The 8,625-nt window shown below is 45.1% G+C and overlaps 1 protein-coding gene across 1 annotated transcript in view; it reads left to right on the forward strand.

Moving 5' to 3' along the window:
* The window catches only part of GK5 (glycerol kinase 5), a 59,472-nt gene that overhangs the window by 38,415 nt on the left and 12,432 nt on the right, over window positions 1-8,625 (forward strand). The window lies entirely within an intron of this gene.

An 8,625-nucleotide genomic window follows, 5' to 3' on the forward strand; every position in this document is an offset into this window, starting at 1 on the left:
CTAGGGGCACTGAGAGACAGGAAATTGTGACTTGCTAAAGCTAATACAAGGAGTCTGCAAGCAAGGAACTGAACCTGCGTCTCTTACAATTCCATCTTGTGCCTTAACTCCATAGCATTTGTTTTATACCATTTCTTTTCAAACCTTAGATCATGATTTTGAGAAGCTCAAAAATATATTTAGGAGTTTTCCTTAAATTAGTATGTGTTTCTCAATTCAACCCTTAAGCATAGCATTATTACTGCATAACTGATTGCCATGTTAGTTTAATATGTGTTTACTGGGCTTTTTAAATTTATTTATTTTTTCCTATACTGTAATTTTCAGTGGACACAAATCAGTTTTGTTAAAAATATCGTTGAAGATTGCACAATTTTTTTTTCTTTTTGTCTTGGAATATTGAACACATTACTAGCTCCTTGCATTCCTCTGTTTTCCAAACAAGCTCACTGTATGTTTCTTATTCTCCCATCCATCTCTTTCTGGGACTTTTCACAACATTCCTTCCCCTACCTCCTCCATAGGTTCTGTGTGTTCTCTATGTCCACCTTCCCTCATTCCATTTATGTTCATTCGTATGCCAGGGGTTGTGTGTGCCCCATACTAGGAATCTTAACTTTTCCCTCCATGGGAAATGTTCTGTGTGCATACTATGCCCTCCTACTTCCCTTTTCACTTGCCATTTTTTACTTTTTTTTCTTCTGGGGGCTCTTCTGAAGTAAGAAAAGGTACTGCTGTTATAGCTGTTACTAGTATAGCTGTGTTGACAAAGCCTTAAGTGGGAACAGTGGGTGTGCTGACAAGAGGTTTTCTACTGAGACAGCTGCACCATCTCCCTAGAAGACAAACTAAGCAGACAAGAGCACTCCTCTTGGCACACCTGTTTTTACATTGTTTCTACATAACTTATTTAGGAGGTATTATTTTTTTCACAATCTTAGACAATGTACCTGTGTAGGTAAAATGTAGTAGAATAGACCTGGTCTGGGAAATAAGAAATTCAAGGTATGAAAATTTTAAATTCTGACGACGAGCTGAACCAGAGTGGAATTTTTTGGCTAGAAGGTGTTACTGGTTACCATCAACTCATTCTTTGATCTGTGGAGGGTTACAGAGGTGCTTGAAGCTGTTGCGTCTGGCTACATGTGAGGCACTTTGTCTTACATTTCCCTCTACGTTTTCTGGGGTTTTTTTATCCAAGTCAACAGGATTTTGTTCACTAATGCCCATAAAACATTACTTGAAATTTTGGAATTATTTGGTTGTTTTTATCACACTTCTTGCAGAGAGATAAAGACATCCCATCGAGTTGAGTCCAGGACCTTTCTTTGCCTAGTAAAAAAAAAAAAACAAAACTTTAAAAATTTCCTAGAGTCTAGTATAAGATCTGTTTACTTTGAATATATTTGTTTTAAGTTACATGATATACTTTTGTTATCTTGTGCAGATTTTGCAGTTTTTCTCCTTTCTACTACTAGATCCAAAAATACAGTACTTCATTTTGACAGGTACATAACCAGTCATGCAGACTGCATTTTTAAATAAAAAGCTCAGACTTTCTTTTTTTTACACAATATGCAAGCAAGAAATGGCAAAAAGCAAATAGGTTGTTTATTCCTACCACAGTCTGTAAAATCTTGCTCAGTAAATCTGTTTTGGCTGGCAGAATACTTATTAATGTATGATGCCTTCACTTGGTGTGTGTGATTTGATGAAAGGGTATGGATTTATGGAAAACTTTTTATATTTGCAGATAGGAATTCCAGGAAGGACAAACACTGACTTGAATCTTCTAGGAATCTTTGACCAGCAGTTGTCAAGTATTTGCTGTTCTACGGCATGCCATTTCCCTCGTTGACTTATGAAGACCAGTAGTGACTACTGCTAGGGAAGATTGTAAATATCTTCCCTAGGGGGACAGTGTGATGCCAATTGATTGTAATCTCCTGGGCAAGTTTTGATCAAGTAGTCAACCCCTGGTGCTGACAAATATTTGATTGCTTTTATTTTTCATTGTTTGTTAAAGCTATAGAAAAAGTTTGGAATTAGATAATTTGCAGAAGACCTATCATGCCTTAAATTTCATAGACCGTTAACAAGATCTAGGTACAACGTTGAATATAGGATGGAAACAGCACTGTCAGCTTTGATAGCTTTCCTATTGGCAATGAGTAAACAAATTAACCTGGAGTGGAGAACAGGAGGAAGACAGGTAGGAGAAAAGACCAAAAGAGAAAGAGACAAAAGTAGGTGTAGGGGAGTTTTGGTATGAGATTGGCTGGCAAAAAAGAGTATAGGATTGCCATGAGGAGCAGAAACGAGGACTGGGTATCGAAGAGAATGGGAGTGAAAGAGAGAGAGCCAAGGATAAGGAAGAGACAGAACTGGAACAGGGACAAGTTGGAAGGGATGAGTAGAAGGGGGCCGCAAGGGGCCCATTTGAATGTGGTTGGTGACCTTTAGATTATGTCCCTTTCTAGAGCTGGATTAGAATTCAATATTTTTAAATCTCACCATACATGTGCTGTCAGCAAGTGTTCAGCACTCACTAGCAAAGTGCGTCTTTCATCTCATCTAGTGCTGATCCATGTAACAATTAACAGCTTACTATTGCCTCATTATTGTCATCAAAACAAATTTTAATGGCCATATCCTCCTTATGGATTAAATCATAGAATCATAGAAAATTAGGGGTGGAAGGCACTTCAGGAGGTCATCTAATCCAACCCCCTGCTCAAAGCAGGACCAGCCCTACCTAGATCATCCCAGCCAAAGCTTTGTTTTAGCTGGGTTTTGAAAACCTCCAAGGATGGAGCTTCCACCACCTCTTTGGGTAACCTGTTCCACTGGTTTACTACCCTTCTAGTGAGAAAATTCTTCCTAATATCTAACCTAAACTTCCCTTGCTGCAACTTGAGACTGTTGCTCTTTGTTCTGTCGTCTGCCACCACTGAGAATAGCCTAGCTCCATCCTCTTTCAAACCCCTCTTTAGGTAGCTGAAGACTGTTATTAAATCTTCTCCAAGTCTCCTCTTCTCTAAACTAAATAAGCCCAGTTCTCTCAGTCTTTCCTCGTAAGTCATGTGCCCCAGCCCCCTCACCACTTCTGTTGTCCTCCACTGAACACTTACCATTTTTTTCATATCCTTTTTGTAGTGGGGGCTCAAAACTGAACACAGGACTCCAGATGTGGCCTCACCAGTGCTGAATAGAGGGGAATAATTACTTCCCTTGACCCACTGGCAACACACCTACCAATGCAGCCCAGTATGCCGTTAGCCTTCTTGGCAACTAGGGCACACTGCTGGCTCATATTCAGCTTATTGTCCAGTGTAACCCCCAGGTCCTTTTCTGCAGAGCTGCTGCCCAGCCTCAGCCTCCAGCCTGTACTGGTGCATGAGATTGATCCAGCCTAAGTGCAGGGCTTTGCAGTTGTCCCTGTTGAACCTTATGAGATTCCTTCTGGCCCAATCCTCCAATTTGTCTAGGTTAAACTGAATCCTAGTCCTACCCTTCAGTGTGTCTACTACTCCCCCCACATTGGTGTCATCTGCAAACTTGCTGAGGGTGCACTCTATGCCATCTTCCAGGTCACTGATGAAGACATTGAACAAAACCGGCCCCAGGATCAACCCCTGGGGCACTACACTTGATACCGGCTGCCACCTAGACATCAAGCCTTTGATTACTGCCCATTGAGCCTGATGCTCCAGCCAGTTTTCTATCCACCTTATAGTCTGTTTATCCAGTCCATACTTCCTTAGCTTGCCTGCAAGAAAGCTGTGAAACACCGTATCAAAAGCCTTGCTAAAATCAAGGTATACCACATCCACCAGTCTCCCCACATCCACAGAGCCAGTCATCTCATCATAGAAGGCAATCAGGTTGGTCAGGCATGACTTGCCTTTGGTGAATCCATGCTTACTGTTCCTAATCCCCTTCTCCTCCAAGTGCTTAGAAAGGGATTCCTTGAGGATCTTCTCCATGATTTTTCTAGGGACTGAGATGAGGCTGACTGAGCTGTAGTTCCCTGGATCCTCCTTTTTCCCTTTCTTAATGCCATGTGGATCAGTTTCTTGCCATGTCTATTAAGATTGTCTGGCTTTATGTTAATTCTGTATTTGTTATTGACAGTCTTGTTATGTTAAAACAGCTTTCAGCAGCTGCTAGCTGGTTAGATTGGATTCTGTGAAAAATGCACTTCGTAATTGTTGATTTTCCATTTTAATAATATGTTTGCACAAAGAAAGTTGCTGGAATTGAACTAGTCCTGATAAGAGTGGTTGCTGGGGGGCTTACAAATATTATCGTTGCTGATTACTTTTCCATCTAATATGGAGCACCTCATGAAGATGACAAGAATCGAAAATGTCAAGCCTGCTGCTCCTTCTCACCTCCAATAGGTCACTGCCATGCAGTCAAGTTAGTATAATCATTTTTAGAGCCACAATTACATAGAAAGTTTGATATCACAGTATATCCGCAGAGGCCAGTGGTTGTTTGTAGTGAACTCTTCCTGTCTTTCGCACTTCCTACAGCACTCTATTATGCTTCCTACCTTTTTATCTATTTATCATTTGGAGTGATTTTTCCAAATGAACTATCAAGGTAATATTATCAGCTTACTCAAGGTCTCAAAGCAGAACAGTATTCAGCTAAAGGCCATCATCATTAGCTGCTTTTTCCAGCTTATCCATCAGCCAGTCAGTTCTGATATTAAATAGCATTGGTAACAGGAAACAGACTTGTCAACTTCCTGTGAAAGTATGAAACTGGGCTCTATACCAGGTTGAGCAGTTTTTCACTCTATTATAGCACTCTTCTGTTGATCAAGCTCTCGATTGGGATGCAAACTTCCGCATCAGATTACGTTACCTTGCTCTCTACCCTTAACTGAAGGCTTGACAGAAACCTATTAGAAGTGCACAACTTATTAAATTCAGTCGTCATCTCAAAAAGTTGTCTTAAGGTAAAGATCTGGTTGGTAGTGGGACTACCCCATTTGAAGCTGCACTAAATATCCTGCCCTTTGTCATGAAGTTCACTGCTGACTGACATTAACACACATACAAAGGCTTTCTCTGGGGCTAACAACTTTATATTGCTTTAGTCGCTATATTTGGCCTTATAATTCCTTTTGTATTGAGGCAGAATAAAGGCCTTTTTCAGTCATAGGCATTGATATTTTCAGTCATAGGGTTTGATTCTGATTTGAGCAGGGAGTTCGACTAGATCAGTGGTTCTCAACTTTTTTTCCTACCAGGACCCATTTTTGCAATGATCCATGGCCTGTCCTAACCCACATTCCCTTGCCCCCCCAGGCCATGCTGCTGTCTTTCACTCCCAACCCACAGCCCCTTACACAGGCTGGAGGGAGAAGGAGGGGAGGCCTCTGGCACCCCCCCCTTAACTGGGCTGGGGCTGTCACACCAGGCAGGCTGGTCATGGCCCTTCTCGGCCTCCATGCAGCATCTCCCAGCCACCTTGTCCCACCCCATGAGCACAGGCAGCCTAGCCATGCAGCTCTCCCCTGCCCCCTTTTCCCACTGGAAGGGGCAGGCACCTTCCTACCACCCCTCTGCCCTGCCCCAACTCACAACCCTTTTGAAATATTCTTGCTACCCTTAGGTTGAGAAATCCTGGACTAGCTGGCCTCCTTAGGTCCCTTTCAGCCCTAACTTTCTATGATATTGGTGAGCTGTATGGTGAGGCAAATCTTATGCAATTATACCAAAGCAATACTCTAGCAGCTCAGAGTGATATTACATATTTCAAATTGTGGACTGCAATCTAGATCTGTTCTTGGTGAAAAGAATACAACTCCTTTTAGAGCTTTTTCCATCACCTCAAGTGAAAGAGGAACTGTAGACAGCAGGCAATTGAGGAGTTTGCAAATTCAGCTACATCAGTGGCAAGGCCATTTCTACAATCTCTGCTAATGTTGTCATCTTGATTCTTTAATGAGCTGGCTGGTGCCACCTTCTACTACAAAGGGTGCAGAACTGAATAAAAACTTAAAATCCTGTCTAATGGCAGCCTGTTTTAAACTGGCTTCCTGACTGACCACCAGAATTCCTTATTTTCTTACACGATGGTGCCTGTATAATTTTAATTCAGATCCCTTATATGTATGCACAATGATGATCTTTAATTACATAGTGACATATTATTTTTCCACAGAACCTCACATCTTGCAGTACGCAGCATGAATGGTATTCACTTAATGAGCAGCTATTCAGTTTTTTGTTTTATTGTCATTATTTAATGTGTAGCCCTAAACCAGGGGCGGGCAATTATTTTGGGCGGAGGGCCGCTTACCCTGGTTTGGCAAGCTGTCGAGGGCAGCCTGGGTAGCCCCGTCCCTTGACAGGTGCCCCGCCCCCTGGTCACCGTCTTGGGACCAATGTCCCAGGGCCAGCACCAGTCGGGCCTAGAGCGGGGCGCAGGTTGGCAGGGGTCTGTGGAGCTGGGTTGGGCTGCACCAGCAGGGAGAGTGGGGAGCTGGCCTGGCTGCATAATGCCCCTGCTGGCTGGGACCCTGTACTCCTGCTGCCCTGCTCTAGGCCCCGCCAGCACTGGCCCCAGGACACTGGTGGGGGCCCCCTGCACCTGCTCACCCCCAGTGCCCCCCCAGCCCCATGGTACAGGTGGGGGGGCAGAGTGCAGCCCTGACACCCTGCTCCACGGCAGGGACCGAGTTGGTGCTGAGCGTGGGGAAAAGCGGCCCCTCCCCTGTCCCATGGCCAGTGCTCCCTGCTGCAGGCTCCTGCCGCCCGCGGGCGTTCTGTGGGCAGGCACAGGTGGGGGCTGGGGCAGAGAAGCAGCAGATGTTTGCAGCTGGCCCAGGTTCTGGGTAGCTACTGACAGCTACAGAGCCCAGGTTGGGGGGTCAGGGGCTTGGGCAGGGGGGCCACAGGGCAGCAGGGCAGGGGAGCAAGGGGCACAAGCAGGGCATTGTGCCATGTACCCCCTGCCCTCATTTTGTTTTGAGCAGGCACAGGCAGCCCCAGGCAGCTGCCAGCAGCTGCGGCCCGCCTGCTTGTCGCGCTGGGTAGTGTTTGCCATCGACACCTCTGGGCTGCTCAGCCTAGAGCTCCAGGCAGGTGGCAGCAGCAGCAGCAAACACTGCCCGGTGGGGCAAGCAGGGGGGCTGCAGCTGCTGCCACTGTGAAGCAGCCCTGACGGGCAAGCCCAGAGCTGGCACGGGGCCCAGGCTGGCAGCAGGGCCAGACTACAAGCTGGTGCTGAGCACGGGGGAAAAGCAGCCCCACCTCATGGCCGGTGCCCTGCACTGCAGCCACTTGCAGCCTACCTGGGGCTGCCTGTGCCTGCTCAAGACAGCCCTGCATGGGCTGCGAGTGGCTGCAGCAGGGAGCACTGGCCACGGGGCAGGGGAGGGGCAGCTTTTCCCCACGCTCCTTCTCTTCCTGGGATCCCTCCCTTACCTGAGGTTCCAGTATGGGGCAGCCACATGGTCCCGGGCCAGCAGCCCCCGCTGGGGCTTTCAGCTGGGGTGGGGCAGGGCCAGGTGGGCCCTGCTGTTGCAGGAGCCCGCCAGGCTCCCCCTGGGTCCTACTGCCTCTGGTTTCTGTCAATTTTGACAGGAACCAAAGACAGAGAAATATTAATTTTCTACATTTTTTAGAGGCCCTGCGGGCAGGATAGAATGGCTTTGCGGGCCTGATATGGCCCGCGGGCCATATTTTCCCCACCCCTGCCCTATACCATATACATATTACCACTTGTCAAATTATTATGAATAAAGAACTACCAATTTATTCATGGGCTTTTCTGTGGAGCTTATCACTAGATTATCTGAATAGTTCACAATTTATTTATACTCTGTCAGAGGTTCCTGTTATCTTTAAAAATGTCTGTTAATATTAAGTGTGCAATTTGAGATGCTTAGGAGTTTTTAGCATTGACTACAAAAATACTCATTTCTTTATATCTGTGATTCTCAACCAGGGTGCTATGGTACCGTAGGGTGCTGTGAGATCCTTTAAAGGTGCTACAGGATGCTGTGCAATATTAGCCTTGTTAGGTATTCAGACACCAACATGATTCACAAAATGAAACCCAGAAATTTCAAACAAAACATTCTGACCTGTTGGGGTTTTCTGAGTTTTTTGCAACAGAAAAAAATTTCTGTTGTTTTTCCATACTCAAAAAACTAGTGAAAGCTAAGAACTGATATTTTCTGAGAGGTGCTTTGAGTCTAACAAGGAATGTTGTGAATCTGAAGAGGTTGAGAACCTTGCTGCTTTTTATGTTCAGAACACAGTTCCTCTTGACTTCAGTTGCTGTTACAAGTGTCCCTAGTTCTGCAAACAAGACTCAAGAGTTTTAAGTTGTGCTCCTCAAAAATGAGGGACATGCAAGTAATGACCATTTAAGAAAAGTGTTCTTGAAACAACTTGACAAGCATTACAGAGAAGCTTGGCGGGAGAATTTGGGATAGAATCTAGTTTGGTAGGGCAGCATTTAACTGGCTTAACTTTCAGTTACTGCAGTCGTAGGCCTCATTCACTTTACACCTTTGAAATCCTGCCACAAATGAGGTAGGGGCCCTACAGACAACAGGCTCTTTTCTACACAATCCTAATTTATTCCATGTCCATCCCT

Source organism: Alligator sinensis, unplaced genomic scaffold (genome assembly GCF_000455745.1).
Source record: "Alligator sinensis unplaced genomic scaffold, ASM45574v1 scaffold846_1, whole genome shotgun sequence".
NCBI classification, from domain to species: domain Eukaryota; kingdom Metazoa; phylum Chordata; order Crocodylia; family Alligatoridae; genus Alligator; species Alligator sinensis.